A 21,646-nucleotide genomic window follows, 5' to 3' on the forward strand; every position below is an offset into this window, starting at 1 on the left:
GCCTCCACCTACAAGAGCCTACCTGTACCGAGGCGCCATATTAATAATGTCATCCCAGCCACTATTAATTTGCCATCTGATTGCAGACCATTTGTAGCGATACTCGTGAATGTCCCCAAGTTGTTGCCTAACCAATTTGAAAATCAAGAAACCTTGAAAAATAAGACCTTGTATTGGTTGGTGAAAAATTGTGGGTTTCCAATACGAGGTGCGGAAGAGATTATAACTACACAGAGGGTAGGTTGGGTAGGGCCAAATAAAAAGGAGACGGGGACTGCATAATTATAAATTTTAGGACTACAGAATGGGCGAGAGATTTGATTTTACATGCACCTATGCCATCGAATCATGAATATAACATCACACTGTTCCACACAGCTGTGTAAATAATATAACTGAGTCACAATTAATTTCATCACATACTGTGCTATGTACAGGCAATGTTGTAGATAATGAACCAACTGTAACAAATGATAATGCTAATGTTACTCCGATTGCAAGCTTTGAAGCTTCACTCTTGTCTAATCACCCCGAAAGTACAGGAACTAGTAATGCTGACTCTCTTGTATTTAATAGTTGGAATATAGCCGGAATTGCCTCTAAATTATGTACCCCATTTTGGGACAATTTCATCATATGTGGTTATGACATTATTTGTCTACAAGAGACATGGCATACAGGACTAATAGAAGTTGAAGGTTACACCTCCTACAATGTGGCAGCAGTAGCTTCCAAAGCTGGTAGAGCTAAGGGAGGTCTACTGACTTTGGTTTCAAGTAAATTGACAGAATTTATTCTTGGGGAACACTCTATAGTCTGTCAGCATGCGTCTATATTGCGCCTAAAACATAGCCATGGTAAGGATCTAATCATTGTAAATTTTTATAATAATATTGTGGGCCCTAAACGTGATATGATTGTTCCCGATGTCGAACGCGCTATTGAAGCTGCAATCATTCTCTCTAAGAACAATTTTGTAATTCTGTGGGCAGGTGATTTTAACATCCAAGCCTGCAGATATGCTCGGAAGGGGATATTTGGTCACCACGAGGATTATGTAGGGGGTGACTGTGTTTATGTTAATCATTTCCCGCACAGTAATTATGGCAGCGCACTGAATAATCTAATAGCCAAGTTCAATTTGGAATTGCTTGATTGTACAAAAAACAAAAATAATGAAATGTGTCCAACTTTTAGGGGGAGAGATGCCCATTCCAATATTGACCATATTCTGGTGTCCAGCAGCTCAATTTTCACCAATGTCTGGGTAATAGAGCAGCCTGTGAGTGACCACAACAGCATCTCTGTGGAGTTAATGGGCTGGGGTCAAAAAAGCGTTGTGAACGGTAAAGCTGTTCACGGGATTTCCGCCGAAAGACCAAATGGTACGAGACTTAAATGGATTAAAATTGACCCTAATAAACTAACAAAGGATATTATTTGTAAATGTACCAGAGAGGTTGAATACTGCCTTGCACCTAATGTGATAGCGCCTGATGTTCTCTCCAATTTTATGAAAATTACATGCACAGTTGAAAATTCCCTGTTAAAAAGAAATAGAAGGGTTAAAAGAAACAAAACTGTGTGGTTTGACAAACATTGTGCCGAGACTCTGAAAAGATTAAAAAGTGTACTTAATGCTAAACCTAGAAATAAAGAAAGAGTCAGAGAAGAACGTATTAATTATAAACTGGCCCTGTCAACCAGGAAAAGGGAGCTACAGGACGAGGCCTGGAATAAACTTGATATGGCCGCTGCAACTAAAAACCATAAACTCTTTTGGGAAACGATAAATGGCCCATTCTTAAAGAATGAAAATACTCCTGAGGTCAGTTCCCATGTCAGCTGTCTTGCATGGATTGCACATTTCTCTGAGATTTTTAATTATTCTGAACTTAAATCTGATGGGTCTACCTTATGTTTTAATTGGAAGAAAATGCAGTTGTTTTTAACTTTAAATGAAGTGACAGATGCAATTAAAAATAGTAAGGGTGGTAAAGCACCCGGGCCCGATGGGGTACCCATGGATTTTTATAAACACGAAATAACATTATGGGCCCCAATCCTAACTCGTTACTTCAATGCTGCGGTGGAAGATAATTTACCACTGACATGGGGCCAATCAATTATTATACCCCTTTATAAAAAAGGATCCAGGTCAGAGGCAAGGAATTATCGTCCAATCTCTCTTTTGGACTCGACAGTTAAAATCCTTAGTCGAGTCCTATTAGTGAGATTGGAAGCCTGGGCCGAGGAGAATAACATTCTGTCCCCAGTGCAGTATGGGTTTCGTAGGGGATTAGGAACAATGGAGCAGTGCGTGCACCTGGAACTCATAGTCGGCAAGTATACCAAAGCCAAACCTGGTAATCTTTATTTATGCTTCGCCGACTTGAGTTCCGGGTTCGATCTGGTGGAACACGCACTGCTCTGGCCCATACTACTAACAATGGGCGCCCCCACTGAAATTATCCATCTGCTAGCTCGCTTGTATAGTAATTTATCAAGCAAAGTAAGGTTTGGAATAGATGGAGAGTGTACCCCTTTCTTTGAAGTTAAGAGAGGCATCCGTCAAGGATGCGTACTTGCCCCTTTACTATTTTCACTTTTTATTAACCATGTGGATACATTTCTGAAATTGATTAATGCAGATGCTCCAACTATAAATGGTAAACCCGTCCCAGTCCTCTTATATGCGGACGATGCGGTCCTCCTTTCTAGGACACAAAATGGACTACAACAATTAATTGATCAATTCCATATTTTTATTAAGAAAAGGAATTTGAAAATCAACAAAGGGAAGACGGTTACCATGGTTTGTGGTAAGAAACCTAGAAAACACAAACCTTTTTTTTTTAGAAGGAGAGAAACTAGAACCTGTTAATAGTTTCTGCTATTTAGGCATCACCTTTTCGGGTAATGGGAAATGGACTAATGAACAAAACAGTGTCCTTTTTAAAATGGCCCGGAATACAAACTGTATTTTTAGATTTGCTGCTAAACTAGGGGATCGCAGAATTCGTGAAATGCTAACCCTTTTTAATGCTAGATGCATTTCCTCAGCTATATACGGAGCTGGAGTATGGGGGTATGATGTACAGTGTACCAAATCCATCCAGGTGAGGGAGAATGTGTTTTTAAAAAGATTAATTAGTGCTCCAGTTATGGCTTCAACTGAGCTAATACATAAGGAATTAGATATGTACTATATCAATGATCTAATTGCCCTTCGCCCTCTATCCTTGTGGCGCTCAATATGAGCAAAGGAGGAAACCAAGTTTACGCAGGACATAACAGATTGTATCAAACTTGATCGCCGATCGAACATTCCCTGGCTGAAGCATATACATCACTGGTATAAAACATTATATGGACTGGACATTTATAATGAATTAATAATGGACCCTATTCTATCAAAGCGGGAACTGAAGGTCTCGTTTATGAAATTTACAGAAGAGACCAGGATGGAAAAATATACTAAACAGAGTACATTCAATCTTTACCAACAATATAATATTAATGTAGGCTTCCAATCTTATTTTTTAACAGTTAGTATTCCCTCCCATCGATTTGTTTTAACCCGCCTCCGCCTAGGAATTGTGCATCACCTTGTGGCTTTTCCTGTGCCTAAAAAACCTGGAACTTGTGTATGCCCATGTGATGGCAAATCAAAACAGAGCACGTGTCACTTTATGTTGTCTTGTACTTTTTATACTTTTTTAAGGAAATACTATTTGAAACCCATCTTTTTAAAATATAATACGCATCATCTACAAACGGCAATGACACTAGTGTTTAACCTAGAGTCCTCAGATGTATGCTTTTATGTGGCTACTTATATTTTAAAATGTATCTCTGCAAGAAAATCAATTATTATATGAATTTCTCCAGCTGCTAAATGTACTATGCACTTTAAATTTGATGCTGCTGAATTACGTACTTGTATTTTGCACACATATGTTTGTTGGACTAATTGCTGCTACTGTATTATATTTATCGTAGGATTGGCTTATCACTTGCACTTTATCTCATTTATCATTGTTTTTAGTTAATAGTTAGTCTAGGTGCTGCTAATTGCATATGCACTTTAGAATTGCCAATTTGCACATATACTAATATAGAGACAATATTTAGCACTTTAAATTGCATATTTGCACATAATTAAAGGTCGTAGGATTGTTAAAATCTTAGCCAAACTTGAATGACCCAATGACTATGCACTATTAATACTGTTAAATGTTTCTATCATGAGCGCTATTATGTAAGATTGTTTTTGTGATAGCCTGATTCAGTATTGTGTTAAATTTCTTTTATGTGTATGTTGCTATATGGTTGTATTTCTTTACAAACCGAATAAAGCAAAAAAAAAAAACTACCACCAAACACATCGCCTGTATAAATTAGGCTCGAGTTTGGCATTACCAAACAGTAATTGGCTCGGAAGGAAGCCTTTGAGATTTGTTGTCATAAACTAAGTAAGTCAGGGGCGGGTTCCTTGGGCTGTTCCTTTGGCACGAATAGGAAAATAGGTCGATCTCTCCGGCATGGGACTACGTAAATCAGGCCTTGCATTCTCTCGACCTAACAAGTGCCTAGGACTCATTTTTAGGCCACGTGGAGTACAAAAATACAACCAAATGCAGCACACAGCTGCTTTCAATGCTTAAAGACAAAGAAAGACTGTCCAAGTGCAGTCATGGGTGGATGACACTTGAAAATTACACCAGGCTAAAACCACAGGGATACCTAAGCAAAACATACAGCAACCAGGCCAAGGAACACTTCCTGAAATGTAGGCTAGGACTATTACCCTTATGAGGACATTTTCGCCCATAGAGAAGAAAGCCATGGCAAGACGCTTGTCAGCTTAGCAAACAAGAGCCGGAGAACATTGTTCACGTCTTATGCTTCTGCTGTTCTGGTATTGGGGATCGACGTGAGCTCCTGTGCCAGAAGTTGAGAGAGCGAGGCATAAAACCATGTAGGGAGGCGGTGTTGGCCTGTTTTGATCCATTGGACATTGGTCTGAACTGTGCAATGGTTAGGTTCCTACTGAGATTTGATCAGAAGTCTGCGGCCAAGAATCTAGCTGAAGGTTGGGAGGCGGGAACAGTCCTGTGAAGATAGTATTGTTCTTGATTTTATTATGTGCATCCACACCTCAAATGTTCCCAAATCTCTGCACCCATCCTCGCACTCATGTCTAAATTCCATAATACCCATTGCTCGGATTCCTAAGGAGTAAGCACTCGCACTTTAACTATAAAAATGCACTGCCTCAGACCTCTTAATGAGCATTTTGGACTTTCTTCTTTATAATGGTTGCTGCTTCTTTGCCTAACGCTTGCACTAGATTTTAGCATATCTGTACATAAATGTTTATAAAACTAGATTATATAAATCTGCACGCGCACCTTATGGTTCATAATGCACTGCCGTGGTGCTCTCAAATGAGCTTCTGCACCTCATCTCATAAAATAGACTTGTGTTTTAATGGTCACACTACCTTCTTAGATTTTATCCCTCTTTGATTTTATAATTAGCACTATATTTTTATCTATCAGGGCCCTAAGGCTTACTCAGTCTGTCCCTGCACTGCCCAGGACTCTAAAATGAGCATCCACACTTTAACCATTTACGCCATTGCACCTTCTGATGTACTAGTTCTCGCATAGGGAAAGGGGCTCCTTCGGCTTGAGGAACAGGTTTTAATCAATAAAATTGCCATGGATGCTTGAGGACGGTTTAATTGCATGTGTGTTTATCATGTATTACATTATTATGTTTTTTTCATGCAATAAAGAATAAGAGTTACAGTGCATGCTGCCCTCTAAAGACCTCTGTCTTCTTTTCAACTAGCATCCTTACATGTTTTGAACTTCTGACTATTCTGAGCACATTTTATTAATTGTATTGTCGGCTTGACCTGATATCCCTTGCCCTGTCGCTGTCATCCTAATGATGTCTTTCAATGGTCCATCATATATGACTTAAACCTTGCAAGGGACTATTTTGCCAGGCAATTACATATTTTTGAAATATCAGAATACTCTTCAAAACCAGCACTCTACCCCTATGATGCACTAGATTCAATAACCCAAACACCAAGAAGGCCCTACCTTACATATGTTCACCCTATACTCTTGACACCCTGCATGATTCTGGCCATGCCTGTTCACAGGAGGAATGTATGTGTTGGCATTGAATTGTAGAGTGGAGAGAGGGAACACCATCCTTTCCCAGTGTAAGGAATGATTGGCCTGGAGTTCTTCTGAGAGACTGCCTTAAATTCATTTAAGTGTGTTTCTGTAGAAAGAAATGTAACCTGGCCAGAATAATGCATATAAAAATAGTAGCTCCTCCATATTGAAATGTCGTGCCTCCATCTTGCTGTAACAAATGAATTACTTAACGGGGGCCAGCAGGGATAGCAAACAAATAACGATTCCTGCAGGAAGGAATGGTGTAGCCAAGTTCAGTTAATCAATAAATAGCAAATAAGCAGTACATATGTGTTGCAATCATTTTCTTTCCTCAATGCACCCAAATCCCTATTTTAGAACTTGAGTAAATATGTGATCATTTAATCCTTTACCAAGCCCTGAGATAATGTAGATTTTCATCAGCCTTGAGGGACAGAAAATCTGGATTGTATTAGACACAGAGGCTAATATTATGCAATCCTCTTTATTGCACCACCCACAGCAGCATCTTCAAAGAACATAGAACACAACAAAAGTTATTTAGAACATTAGCAAAGAGCCAGAACATCCATGACTCTTCCTTCTTTGTGTGCAGCAGTAAAATAATCAAAGTCTTTGAGTCTAAATTCAAACAAGTAAACAAATAATCCAAAATAGTATAAACTCCTTCTTCATTTTTCATTGCTGTCCACGAGCTGAAAAAGAACAAACAACTGTTACCAACAAGGGTAGGGAGAGTAGTGATAATATTAGTCTCTGTGTGTGTAAAATCCATATTTTCTGTCCATCAATGCTGATGAAAATCTACATTTTATGGCAAGACCGGAGGCTAATATTATGCAAGTTCAAAGCCCCTCTATCAACAGCGAACTTGCATTTGTCAGAGGCTTAAAATAGAACTTCCTGAAAACAGAATCAGTCAATCTATCAGAGTACTTGTAGAGCGCACTACTTACCCATGAGGGTCTCGAGGCGCTGAGGGGAGGGGGTGGAGGGTGGGGGGGGGTACTGCTACTGCTCGAAGAGCCAGGTCTTGAGGAGTCTTCTGAAGGCGAGTAGGTCTTGGGTCTGCCGTATGTGGGTAGGGAGTGTGTTTCAGGTCTTGGCGGCGAGGTAGGAGAAGGATCTGCCACCGGAGGTCGTTCGTTGGATGCGGGGGACAGCGGTGAGGGGGAGGCTGGCGGAGCGGAGCTGGCAGGTGGGGGTGTAGAAGCTGAGTCTGCTGTTAAGGTAGGCTAGTCCGGCGTTGTAGAGTTCTTTATTTGCGTGGGTGAGGAGCTTGAAGGTGATCCTCTTGTCGACGGGGAGCCAGTGTAGGTCTCTCAGGTGGGGGTGATGTGGCTGCGGCGGGGGACGTTGACGATCAGTCCGGCGGAGGCGTTTTGGATGCGTTGTAGTCGTTGTAGGTGTTTGGCTGGGATTCCTGCGTAGAGTGCGTTGCCGTAGTCCAGTCTGCTGCTGACGAGGGCCTGTGTCACTGTTCTTCTTGTTTCGGTCGGGATCCACTTGTAGATCCTGCCGAGCATGCGGAGGGTGTTGTAGCAGGAGGAGGAGAGGGCGTTGACCTGCTTAGCCATGGAGAGGGAGGAGTTGAGGATGAATCCTAGGTTGCGTGCATGGTCGGTGGGTGTTGGTGTTGTTCCCAGTGTGGTCGGCCACCAGGAGTCGTCCCAGGCTGAGGGGGTGGGTCCGAGGAGGAGTACCTCCGTCTTGTCAGAGTTCAGCTTCAGATGGTTGCTCCTCATCCAGTCGGCGACGGCCTTCATTCCCTCGTGGAGGTTGGTTTTGGTGGTGTGTGGGTCCTTGGTGAGGGAGAGAATGAGCTGGGTGTCGTCGGCGTAGGAGATGATGTTGAGGTCGTGTTGGCGGGCCACTTGTGCGAGGGGGGCCATGTAGATGTTGAACAGCGTCGGGCTGAGGGATGAGCCCTGGGGGACGCCACAGATGATGTCTGTGGCTTCGGATCGGAAGGGTGGGAGGCGGACGCTCTGGGTTCTGCCGGGGAAAAAGTCCAGTCAAGGGCCTTCTCTTGGATTCCGGCTTCTAGGAGGCGTGTCTTTAGAGTGCGATGGCAGACCGTGTCAAAGGCGGCCGACAGGTCCAGGAGGAGGAGGGCTGATGTTTCGCCATTGTTTAGTTGGCGCCTGATTTTGTCAGTGGCAGCGATGAGGCTGTTTTGGTGCTGTGGTTTCGTCTGAATCCGGACTGGGACGGGTCCAAGATGTTGTCTTCCAGGTGGCGGGCCAATTGCCTGTTGACGATTTTCTCGATGACCTTTGCTCGGAACAGGAGCAGGGAGATGGGCCGGAAGTTCTTGAGGTCCTTGGGGTCCGCCTTGGGCTTTTTGAGGGGGGGGGGCTTGATTTAGGCGTGCTTCCAGCTTTCCAGGAATGTCGCTCTTTCGAAGGAGATGTTGATGAACTTCCGTAGTTGGGGTGCGATGGCTGCGTCTGCTTTGTTGAATATGTGGTGTGAACACTGGTCTGACGGAGATCCTGAGTGGATGGAGTTCATGACCTTGCGTGTCTCGTCGTCGTCGTTGGCGTTGGACCAGGAGGTCAGGCGGATGGCGCTGGTGGTGTTCACCAGGGAGGTGGAGTCTGGCGTAGTCGGGGCGGTTGTGGTGTTGAAGCTGTCGTGGATGTCAGCGATCTTGCGGTGAAAGAAGATGGCTAGTGAGTCGCACAGTTCTTGTGAGGGCGGGATGTCGTTGGCGTTGGCGATGGGGTTGGAGAGTTTACGATGCTGAAGAGCTCTTTGCTGTCGTGTGTGTTGTTGCCCAAGCGGTCTTTGAAGGAGGATCTCTTGGCTAATCTGATGAGGTGGTGATGTCTGCGGGTGGCGTCCTTGTGGGCTGCGTGGTTGTCCGGTGTGCATTCGTGGAGCCATATTTTCTCCAGTTTCCTGCATGCTCGTTTGGAGGTCTGGAGCTCGTTGGTGAACCAGGTGGCCCTCTTGCTGGCATGGCTGTTGGAGGGTTTCTTGAGCGGGGCGAGGGTGTTGGCACAGTCGTCGATCCACTGTCTGAGGATGCGGGCTGGGCGTCTGGGTTGGTGGGGTCGGTGGGTGGGTTCTGGGCGTGGGTGGTGATCCGCCGGTCTTCTGTGACTTTGCTCCAGCAGCGGTGAGGCAGCTGTTGGGTGCGGTGGTGCGTGGCTGGTTTCTTAAAGGTGAAATGAACGCAGCGGTGGTCGGTGCGGTTGAGTTCGGTGGTGTGGTCGAAGGCGAAGACTGGGTCCAGCATGTGGCGGGCGGCATGGGTGGGAGCGGTGCCGAGTTGTTTGAGGCCGAGATTGGCAAGGCTGTCGATCAGGGTGACAGAGTTGGCGTTGTTGTTGTTCTCGAGGTGGAAGTTCAGGTCCCCGAGGAGGATGTAGTCCATGGAGGCGGGTGCGTGGGTGCTGGCGAGGTCGGCGATGGAGTCACTGAACTGAGCCCGGGATCCGGGGGGTCTGTAAATGAGTGTTCCTCTGAGGGTGGTGTTGGGGTCGGTGTGGATCCGGAAGTGCAGGTGTTTTCGGCGGTGTTGAGTGTGTCGTCTGCGTGGGTGGCGACCTTGAGGGTGGACTTGTGGACGATGGCTATTCCTCCTCCGGTTCCGTTGGCACGATCCCTGTGGGTGATTTTGTAGCCGTCCGGGATGGCTATGGCGATGTCGGGCGCCGAGGAGTCGTTCCACCAGGTTTCGGTCAGAAAGGCAACGTCTGGGGCGGAGGTGTCGAGCAGATCCCAAAGCTCGACGGCATGTTTGCGTGCGAAGCGGGTGTTGAGGAGTATGCAGCGGAGGTGGTTGGGTCCAGTCCTTGGAGGTTTGGTGGTTCTGTCGCAGGTGAAGCTGCAGGTGCGGCAGGAGAAGGGTTTGTGGGTCTGTTTCGGGGTGGCCTGGAAGCAGGTGTGGTTTCGGCCGGCGTTGAGTGCGTGGAGGCTGCTGGCGTCGTAGTTGAGTCTGGTGTTGTGGCGTTCGCGGGGTCCAGGGGTTCTGGCGCTGGGCGCGGTCCAGAAGCAGAGGGGCGCGGAGGGGCGCAGACGGGCTTGCCTTAGGCGCAGCTGCCGCCATTTAAAGGAGGAGAGGAATAAAAACAAGTCTGGGCAAGAAAGCAAGTACAGGCACAGAGGATTAAAAACAAGTCTGGGCAAGAACGCAAGTACAGGCACAGAGGAATAAAAACAAGTCTGTGCTAGGAAGCAAGTACAGGCACAGAGGAATAAAAACAAGTCTGTGCAAGAAAGCAAGTACAGGCACAGAGGAATAAAAACAAGTCTGGGCAAGAAAGCAAGTTAGGCACAGGGGAAAAATAAAAGATTAGGCAAAAACAATGCAGGCAGAGCCGTGCAGCAGCGTGGAGAGCGACCTGTCTGCGAGCAGGGTCAGAATCATTTGACCAATCTGCGCACCTCAAAATATCATGCAAAACACCTCCAAGCATAAATGCCTTTGATGCCGAAGAACCTCTCACAGAATGTGCACCAAACCTACTCACATCAACACCAGCATTCTTCATCACTTCTTTCACCCATCTTGCTAAAGTAGGGCTTGAAACAGGTTTGTGAGGTTTCCTACATGAAATTAACAACTGATTCTCATTTGTAGGACCAATACCTACAGTCCTCATCTCATATTTCTTTAAACAACGCACAACACACATGCGCTCATGTCCATCAACATAAGGATAAAAAATGCTATCTGAATTAAGTCTTAGTTCTTCTACACAGATAAAAACAAACACCTACTGGATTAAAAATCCTAGCCCCAACATCCAAAGCTCTTACATCAGACACCCTTCTAAAAGACAATAAGCACAGTAACATAGTCAACTTTCCACTTAAAACTCTCAAATCTAAAACTCTGTTACTCGCCAAATTTTCTAAGTACTCAACAACTCTTGAAACATCTCACACTGAAGAATACCTGTAGATAGGGGGCTTGGAAACTCTTACACTCGTCATCAATCTCCTTACCAAATGACTCTGCCCAAACGATATTCCATTAACCAACTCATGACCAGCAGCAATAGTTGAGCTATGCAAATTAATAGTCTCATACGCTAAAGTGAAGCAAACGAAGATGCCAAATAATTTACTACATCCACTGAAACGGGATAGTAATCCCTCTCCACACACCAGCATAACCATTTCTGCCATGCCAATCTATACATCTTCCTTGTCCCTGGAGCCCAGGATTCTCTAATAAGTTGAGAAGCCTCATCCACCGCAAGATCGCCGACATCCACGACAGCTTCAACGCCTCGACCCCCCGCCTACCACCGAGTCCCCCACCACCCGCACCAGCCGCCTGATCTCCTGGTCCAACGTCGGCGATAATGACACCATCAAGATCCCCGTCCGACACATGCTCACACCACGTCTTCAACAAAGCCAGCACAGTCATTGCTCCCCCTCTCTGAAGAGCGACCAATATCTCCGTCAAGACAGCAACCTTCCCGGAGAGCTGGAAGAACGCCGAGATCAACGCCTTACTTAAGAAACCCAAGGCGGACCCCAAGGACCTCCAGAACTTCCGTCCTATCTCTCTGCTCCCGTTCCCGGCGAAGGTCACAGAGAAAATCGTCAACAAACAACTGACCCACTACCTCGAGGACAACAACATCCTGGACCCGTCTGTAATGGCCGGGTTTTCTGATTAGATGGGATCAGCCCCTAGGGGCCCCTCCAACCCAGCCAGAACGTAACCACATCCCTCCTCAGGACCATCTATCCAGGCACCTGGGTACCTACCTGAGGATGGGAAACTCGCAATATACAAGCTCATATTATTAGAAACACCACTAAATCTATAGGGATACTAAGAATACTCACTGATTACTAAGGATATCCCTGCCCTACACCACACTCATACATCAGTTAGTCTCGCGGCCACTCAGACCCAGACTGATCTACCCCAGGGCAGACATGACACACAATCCGGCGTGTCTACACACGGGCCTGCAGAACCCAATGCTCTCTTTTCCAAATGATCTACAATCCGGCAGATCTCCACGTTGGTAATCCCCCCCAACGCTCTCATTTACACACGGGCCGCAATCCGGCAGCCCTCCACGCTGGTAATCCTCCCCAGCGCTCTCATTACACACCAGTATCCTCCCTGGTGTTCTCATTAACGCCACTTACCAATGACGACCACATTCCTTTGAGCACCTTCGGTTATAAGTTGGGAAGTCTCTCTCTCTCTATTCACTAAGGGCTTGCTACTACAATGTTAGGAGTTAGCCAATTAATATAATGTACATCTTATTCTTGGCATCATAGGTCCACTCGCTCCCTATTTATGTGATCACCACTTACCTGATTGGGGTTACTCATCCATTCATAAAAATAATAACCACCTAGGAGATACATTTACCTGGATTGAACAAGAATACAAGGCACATTGCAGTTTGCTACAAACTGGGGTTTTATTAGAACAATATAAACACCTACACAGATCTGTAACTGACAAAGACTATAGATAGAACACACCGCTGAAAGGGAAAAGATTAGCAATACAATAATAAAGACAAGATTAAGATGCAAGTGTAAAGTAAACTAATGTGACAGAATCAATATCACCTGATTAGTGTGAAGTCGTGTTCTAGCTGTCATCTGGGTTCCTCTCTCGTCTGTGCCTTGGCTCATCTCAGACTCTCTCTCCTGCACTCTTGGATACACCTCTGCGCTGATCACTTTGCACTGGACTCCTCTCCCCCACGAACTGTCTCCACCTTCCAACTTCAATCTAATGGTTTCTGCCGCTCTGATCACCGTTCATTCCACTAGCTTGTTCATTCTGGGTACGATCTCTGTGCCAATGTCCAAATAATTCCAGCTGCTCCCACAGGTTAGTCCACGATCTCTCCTCCGTCTCTTTTAAAAGGCATTACTTCAGACTCCAGCTATTCACACCTCCTCCTGATAGGTAACTGCTTCTGACTGCTTCCTTAAGTTCCAGCTCACTGACTGTCTGTTTGTCTTCTCTCTGTTCCAAGCATGTCCTGTCTCTTCTACTCTTGCAATTCCACTCTTCCAACTCTACCAACACTCTCTGCTCCTTCAATTCAATTCAGCTCTCTCTAGCTTGAACCCTCTCTGCTCTGCCAACTCCACTCGACTGCTTGGCTCCGCCACCTCCACTCGACTCCTTACCACTCCTCCTTTCCTGCAGCTCGCTAATATGGAAGCTTGTCCTTTCATGGAAAGTTACGGCCAGTAACCTGCCGCCCACCAAATTCTTGTACCTCCCCGTACCAAGGACACGTTCCCAGCTGGCCAGCCTGAAGTTGTGTCTTCGGAGTGGAGAAAAATACATTCCTTCGATAAGGGCCAGCCTGAGTCGGTTCTCTCCAAGCGAACAACAGCTTTAACTATAAACTTTACCTTTACCCTGAAAAGCCTCTCAGCTCCATCAAGATGGAGTCCCTCTAGTTCTAGGCCTGTAGGCCTGAAAGGGATGAAATACCCCTTAGCTCTGCCAGAATACCTACATAAACCACACCAATGTGTCTAATATAAGCAAGTATGTCAAAGCCAATAGGCAATGGACAGGTTAGAGTCAAGAATAAGGGATCTATCATCATATTAAGCAGCTATCCTCTTCTAGGTCTGGACGAAAGGGCTTAAAAGGGCCAACACAAGCTAAGAATACCTATCCTAGATGTGAGCAAGACTAAGATCTATATCACTGCTAAATAGAGCCAAAAACCCTGCCATTACACCCGTCCCAGTACGGTTTCCGCAACAACCACAGCACTGAAACCGCCCTCATCGCTGCCACCGACAACATCAGGCCCCTGCTGGACAGCTGAGAAACAGCAGCCCTCATGATCCTGGACCTGTCAGCCACCTTCGACACGGTCTGTCACAGTACTCCAAGAGCACGCCTTCACAACACCGGAATCCAAGAGAAGGCACTGGACTGGACCACATCCTTTCTCTCTGGGAAAACCCAGAGAGTCCATCTCCCACCCTTTCGCTCCAAGGCCACCGAGATCATCTGCGGCGTACCACAAGGCTCCTAACTCAGCCCGACGTTGTTCAGTATCTACATGGCAACACTCGCCCACGTCACCCGATAGCACAACCTCAATATCATTTCCTACGCCCACGACACCCAGCTGATCATCTCCCTCACCGAATACCCTCTCACTGCCAAAGCCAACCTCCACAGAGGAATGAAGGCCGTCGCCGAATGGATGAAGGACAGCAGGCTGAAGCTGAACTCTGACAAGACGGAGGTCCTCAACCTCGGCTCCACTCCCTCAGCCGGGGACGACTCCTGGTGACCAACAACGCTGGGAACAGTCCCGACACCTACTGACCATGCATGCAACCTCGGGGTCATCGTCGACTCCACCCTCTCCATGACCAAGCAGGTCAACGCTGTGTCCTCATCCTGCTTCAACACCCTCCGAATGCTCCGCAGGATCTTCAAGTCGATCCCCACCGAAACGAGAAGAACTGTCACCTAGGCCCTCATCACCAGCAGACTGGACTACGGAAATGCCCTCTACGCAGGAACGACAACCAAGCCCTGAGACGGCTGCACGCATCCAGAACGCCTCGGCGCGGCTGATCCTCGACATCCCCCGCCACACACACATAGCACCCCACCTGAGAGACCTAAACTGGCTCCTCGTCAACAAGAGGATAGCCTTCAAACTCCTCACCCACGCACACAAAGCCCTCCACAAAGCCGGCCCAGCATACCTCAACAGACGACTCAGCTTCCACACCCCCACCCGTAACCTCCGCTCATCCGGCCTCGCCCTCGCCACAGTCCCCCGCATCCGAAGAACGACCGCTGGTGGCAGGATCCTTCTCCCACCTCACTGCCAAGACATGGAACACCCTCCCCACCAACCTACGACAGACCCAAGACCTACTGGCCTTCAGAAGACTTCTCAAGACCTGGCTCTTCGACCAGTAGAAGCTCCCTCCTCCCCCCAGCGCCTTGAGACCCTCACGGGTATGTAGCGCACTTTACAAATACCCTGATTGATTGATTGATTCGAAAGTCCTGGCATTTCCCAGACTCACTTGAAATTCTCCATGCCATCAGATTCAACTGACCTGAAGTTCCCAACTCGTGAAAATCTCCTAAAGCTCCTCTCAGAATGCCTGGAAAAGTTGGAAGTAAGATTGGACAATCTATTGACATTTCTAAAAGAATGGGATACCAAACTTGAGATTTCCAAAGGAGAGTTATTAATACCACTGTCTCCTTCCACCTGCGTACTAGCAATGTCACCCTGGTTATCAATACAAAAGGAGGAAAAGCATACGTTCGAAGACCCCTCCAATCCTGCCTGAAAGCATCTATCCCAGCCGATTCCGGATCTGGGCGCCAACTGGAAAACTTCTCCAACTGAGAGTTCCTTCTGTTTGCAAACAGATCCACATGGCAAGGACCCCACAACTCCATTATCCTCCAAAATACTGATCTGTCTAGCATCCAATCCCTGGAATCTGTTTGATTCCTCGAATACCAATCCGCTAAACATTTTTCTGACCTGATATATACTCCGCCTGAACCAAAATGTTCTGGTCCAGACAATAATCTTGTCTTACCTGACCTTCTTGATCTCCTATTTCCCTTTGAATTTCCTCTCTCCTTCTGGGGATAGAAACCTCCGGGTTGATATCCAGACTGTTGTTGATAGTTGTAGTTGTAATTTTTAAATCCCCTCGCAAAAGAGGCCCATGTGATTCCTTGACCATGGCCGGGAAAATGACCTCTACTCCTCCCGTCCCTGCCGAAAACCCGACGGTCAAAAACTTTCTTAATATCCCTCTGCGATTTCACCAAAGAACTGAAAGCACCCACATATTTGCTCATTTTTTTTTATAAATGCCTCACCAAAAAGCATTCCATTCGCATCAGATCCACTCTCATTGTTGGCTAATTCCACCAATTTTGGATCAATTTTTAAGAGAATACACTTCCTTCTTTCAAAAGAGATTGCTGTGTTTGCATTCCCCAACAAACACACTGCCCTCTGTATCCATTCTCTTAGTTCATCTATGTCCAGTCCTTTCTTATTAACATAGGCCTCTTCAGCCATATCGAATATTTTTGTTAGTGGTCCTATTCGGTCAAGCAACCTGTCCTGACACATCTTTAACCCTTAATCGAATCCTTTCTTTGGATTTTTCCCACCTTTTGCTACAAAGGCAATCATTTTCGCATCTAACTCAGGCGTCAAAGCAATCTTATTTGCTAGACTTGGTCTAGGACACTCTGAACGGAGTCTCAACCTCACGTCCTTTGGAATCTGCTTTTTGAGCCACATCTGGACATACTCTGCAACATGTGGAGCCGGGCTCCATTCAGGTGATTACAGGTGCTTTATCATCATAGGATCAAACATAGACTCCCCTAAAGGATCCATGACCCCAGCACTCTCATCAGACTTTTCTTTTGTCTTAGCCTCATTTCTTTTAACTTTATCCATAAATTCAACATCTGAATCAAATTCAGACAAACAACTTAACTCTATTTCCGCACTACCCGAAGACTCCTCACATAACACGGTAGTATGCCTTCTACTACCTTTGACCTCTTTCTAGGTCACCATGTGTGTCCTCAACACCCGCTTGTTTTGCATGTTTTCGCGAAAATCCAGAGTTTGGGTCGCAGCTTTTGCTTTTTTACCTTTCAACCCATCAGAATTCACATTCTTTCTCTTCCTGTTTACCTTCCCACCTTTCTTCTCCAACACTGGAGCTTCACCAGCTGACCAAAAATGTTCCGCCTGAGAAGGAAGACCACTACTCTTTTTAAATTTTTTATCCATTCTTGAATCTAAATCAGAAGCAAACTTTGATAACATAACCTTAGTTCTCTATTCTCCATACTTAATTCTCCTTGAGTTATAGCATTAACCTCTGATATAATTACAAACTCACTAAATAAACTTATTCTAATTAGTAAAAATATCAACAAACAACTATTAAAATATACGTCCTTCAATTCTCTTTCCTATACTAATAAACAACCGAAATACCTCACAGACTGTTCTACAATTACAAATCAATCCTACTTGCTACATGCGCCTTAACCAAACCAGCAACCTCCGTGCTAAAATCCTGTCCGATTCTCCCGATCGAGAAACTGACTCAAGTGCACCTGCGCACGTCAGCCTCTACTTTGTATTTGTGCCTAAGCGTCATGTCACTGCTGACTTCCTCAATCATTGTACAGTAAGGCTCGTGAACAGGACCATCATTATGACGTCCTTCAGCTTGAACCAGCTCGCACTATGCAACGGTAAATATTATTTAAACATTTGAAAAACATGCATTTACTTGTTAAAAATGAAAGAAACTGAGTTTCAAGATCAAGCAAGACCCATTTACTGTTAATGTATCTCCTCTCTAACCTTCAAAAGGTCGAGAGCTCCACGCATGGAAATAATGTTAGAGTAATTGCCTCAACTTGCTTGCACTAAATCTTTAAAATAAAAACAGACAAATAAACCTCTACCCCGAACTCTTTTGACCTTGACAAACCATTAAGATATTTAACACATTAAAAGCGGTTAAGAGTTTTCTTTTAAAAATAAACTAAAGCTTGAGCTAACAAGATTAAATTACGAGTAAAATTATACAAAAATAGACAGACTCTCTCTACGTTTAAATCTTTCTCATGAAAAAATGTATATCATAGAGAATCATCCATACTCGTTCTCAACATGTAAGCCATTACAAAACTCCTGTTAACACAAAACCATGACTCATTCAAACTTTTTAGTTATAGAGAAAGTAAAAGCATGCCTTATCTTATGGGCGGTACAAAAGGGGGTGGTGATGGACAGAGCATCTGAATAAATCAAACACACACACCCAGTAAAAAGATCTGGGTTTAATCCATCACCGTTCTTTAGCCCACTCTGCCACCCCAGTTCAGACATAGCTATATGCAAATCAGTCTGACCCTGTGCCTCATGGGAACAGTCCAGCCCGAACTGCCAAGCCATGTCTTTCCTGGACCGGAAACAAGCCTCCGAGGACCGGTTTCTGGCACTCCAGCCGTCCTCAGCCCGGCTTGCTTGAATCCAAGTAAGCCGGGCTGAAGACGGCTGGAATGCCAGAAACCGGTCCTCAGAAGCTTGTTTCCGGTCCAGGTAAGGCATGGCTTGGCAGTTCGGGCTGGACTGTTCCCATGAGGCACAGGGTCAGACTGATTTGCATATAGCCATGTCTGAACTGGGGTGGCAGAGTGGGCTAAAGAACGGTGATGGATTAAACCCAGATCGTTTGACTGGGTGTGAGTGTTTGATTGGTTCAGATGCTCCGTCCATTACCACCCCCTTTTGTACCGCTTTTGGCTGCCATAAGTGTGGCAGGGTATGCTCAGACGTGAGTCCCTTGCTCATTTTGCCACTGGATTCAAGCAAGCCGGGCTGAAGACGGCTGGAATGCCAGAAACCGGTCCTCGGAAGCTTGTTTCCGGTCCAGGGAAGGCATGGTTTGGCAGTTCGGGCTGGACTGTTCCCAAGAGGCACAGGGTCAGACTGGTTTGCATATAGCCATATCTGAACTGGGGTGGCAGAGTGGGCTAAAGAACGGTGATGGATTAAACCCAGATCTTTTGACTGGGTGTCAGTGTTTGATTAGTTTAGATGCTCTGTCCATTACCACCCTCTTTTGTACCGCTTTTGGCCACCATAAGTGTGGCAGGGTATGCTCAGACGTGAGTCCCTTGCTCACTTTGCCACTGGATTCAAGCAAGCCGGGCTGAAGACGGCTGGAATGCCAGAAACCGGTCCTCGGAAGCTTGTTTCTGGTCCAGGGAAGGCATGGCTTGGCAGTTCGGGCTGGACTGTTCCCATGAGGCACAGGGTCAGACTGATTTGCATATAGCCATGTCTGAACTGGGGTGGCAGAGTGGGCTAAAGAACGGTGATGGATTAAACCCAGATCTTTTGACTGGGTGTGAGTGTTTGATTGGTTCAGATGCTCCGTCCATTACCACCCCCTTTTGTACCGCTTTTGGCCGCCATAAGTGTGGCAGGGTATGCTCAGACGTGAGTCCCTTGCTCACTTTGCCACTGGATTCAAGCAAGCCGGGCTGAAGACGGCTGGAATGCCAGAAACCGGTCCTCGGAAGCTTGTTTCCGGTCCAGGGAAGGCATGGCTTGGCAGTTCTGGCTGGACTGTTCCCATGAGGCACAGGGTCAGACTGATTTGCATATAGCCATGTCTGAACTGGGGTGGCAGAGTGGGCTAAAGAATGGTGATGGATTAAACCCAGATCTTTTGACTGGGTGTGAGTGTTTGATTGGTTCAGATGCTCCGTCCATTACCACCCCCTTTTGTACCGCTTTTGGCCGCCATAAGTGTGGCAGGGTATGCTCAGACGTGAGTCCCTTGCTCACGTTGCCACTGGATTCAAGCAAGCCGGGCTGAAGACGGCTGGAATGCCAGAAACCGGTCCTCGAAGCTTGTTTCCGGTCCAGGGAAGGCATGGCTTGGCAGTTCGGGCTGGACTGTTCCCATGAGGCACAGGGTCAGACTGATTTGCATATAACCATGTCTGAACTGGGCTTGCAGAGTGGGCTAAAGAACGGTGATGGATTAAACCCAGATCTTTTGACTGGGTGTGAGTGTTTGATTGGTTTAGATGCTCCGTCCATTACCACCCCCTTTTGTACCGCTTTTGGCCGCCATAAGTGTGGCAGGGTATGCTCAGACGTGAGTCCCTTGCTCACTTTGCCACTGGATTCAAGCAAGCCGGGCTGAAGACGGCTGGAATGCCAGAAACCGGTCCTCGGAAGCTTGTTTCCGGTCCAGGGAAGGCATGGCTTGGCAGTTCGGGCTGTACTGTTCCCATGAGGCACAGGGTCAGGCTAATTTGCATATAGCCTTGTCCGAACTGGGGTGGCAGAGTGGGCTAAAGAACGGTGATGGATTAAACCCAGATCTTTTGACTGGGTGTGAGTGTTTGATTGGTCATTACCACGCCCTTTTGTACCGCTTTTGGTTGCCATAAGTGTGGCAGGGTATGCTCAGACGTGAGTCCCTTGCTCACTTTGCCACTGGATTCAAGCAAGCCAGGCTGAAGATGGCTGGAATGCCAGAAACCGGTCCTCGGAAGCTTGTTTCCAGTCCAGGGAAGGCATGGCTTGGCAGTTCGGGCTGGACTGTTCCCATGAGGCACAGGGTCAGACTGATTTGCATATAGCCATGTCTGAACTGGGGTGGCAGAGTGGGCTAAAGAACGGTGATGGATTAAACCCAGATCTTTTGACTGGGTGTGAGTGTTTGATTGGTTCAGATGCTCCGTCCATTACCACCCCCTTTTGTTACGCTTTTGGCCGCCATAAGGTGGCAGGGTATGCTCAGACGTGAGTCCCTTGCTCACTTTGCCACTGGATTCAAGCAAGCCGGGCTGAAGACGGCTGGAATGCCAGAAACCGGTCCTCAGAAGCTTGTTTCCGGTCCAGGGAAGGCATGGCTTGGCAGTTCGGGCTGTACTGTTCCCATGAGGCACAGGGTCAGACTGATTTGCATATAGCCATGTCTGAACTGGGGTGGCAGAGTGGGCTAAAGAACAGTGATGGATTAAACCCAGATCTTTTGACTGGGTGTGAGTGTTTGATTGGTTCAGATGCTCCGTCCATTTCCACCCCCTTTTGTACCGCTTTTGGCCGCCATAAGTGTGGCAGGGTATGCTCAGACGTGAGTCCCTTGCTCACTTTGCCACTGGATTCAAGCAAGCCGGGCTGAAGACGGCTGGAATGCCAGAAAACCGGTCCTCGGAAGCTTGTTTCCGGTCCAGGGAAGGCATGGGTTGGCAGTTCGGGCTGGACTGTTCCCATGAGGCACAGGGTCAGACTGATTTGCATATAGCCATGTCTGAACTTGGGTGGCAGAGTGGGCTAAAGAACGGTGATGGATTAAACCCAGATCTTTTGACTGGGTGTGAGTGTTTGATTGGTTCAGATGCTCTGTCCATTACCACCCCCTTTTATCTTATGGGCAGCAGCAAAAAAGAAGGGCGAGTCATGGAGGTTCTGGCTCTTTGTTAATGTTCTTAAGAACTTTCTTTGTGTTCTATGTTCTGTGAAAATGCTGCTGTGGGTGGTGCAATAAAGAGGATTGCATAATATTATCCTCCGGTCTTGCCATAAAATTCAGAATATCTTGATATGGGAGACTGTCTTATGAACTCAGATGGAGGTGTCACCTTCTTGACTGGAGTTACCTTCCAGGTGGCTGATACTTCAATGCACATGGTTGGACTGAAAATGGTTGAATTTGCCTAAAGTGAACTGGGCAATGAAACATGTTGGCATATGGTAATGGTGTGCATGTATAGCAGTCAGCCTTGCTTTTTAGTTTGATAGGTTTCACGAAGTAAAGAATAAAGTGAATGTGAGACGAGTGTACCTATCAATTTTAATACACCTTCTTTTGAGATTCTTTACCACTTCACTGCACTTATAGTT

At 46.4% G+C, this 21,646-nt stretch overlaps 1 protein-coding gene and 1 pseudogene across 3 annotated transcripts in view; one reads left to right on the forward strand and one right to left on the reverse strand.

Annotated features, from left to right (window-relative positions):
* MAPDA (N6-Methyl-AMP deaminase) overlaps positions 1-21,646 on the forward strand; it is a 146,471-nt gene that overhangs the window by 51,080 nt on the left and 73,745 nt on the right. The gene's annotated exons all lie outside the window — the stretch shown is intronic.
* LOC147733807 (uncharacterized) lies at positions 15,977-21,485 on the reverse strand (annotated as a pseudogene).

This window comes from Lissotriton vulgaris, chromosome 2_1 (genome assembly GCF_964263255.1).
Source record: "Lissotriton vulgaris chromosome 2_1, aLisVul1.2, whole genome shotgun sequence".
Lineage (NCBI taxonomy): Eukaryota > Metazoa > Chordata > Amphibia > Caudata > Salamandridae > Lissotriton > Lissotriton vulgaris.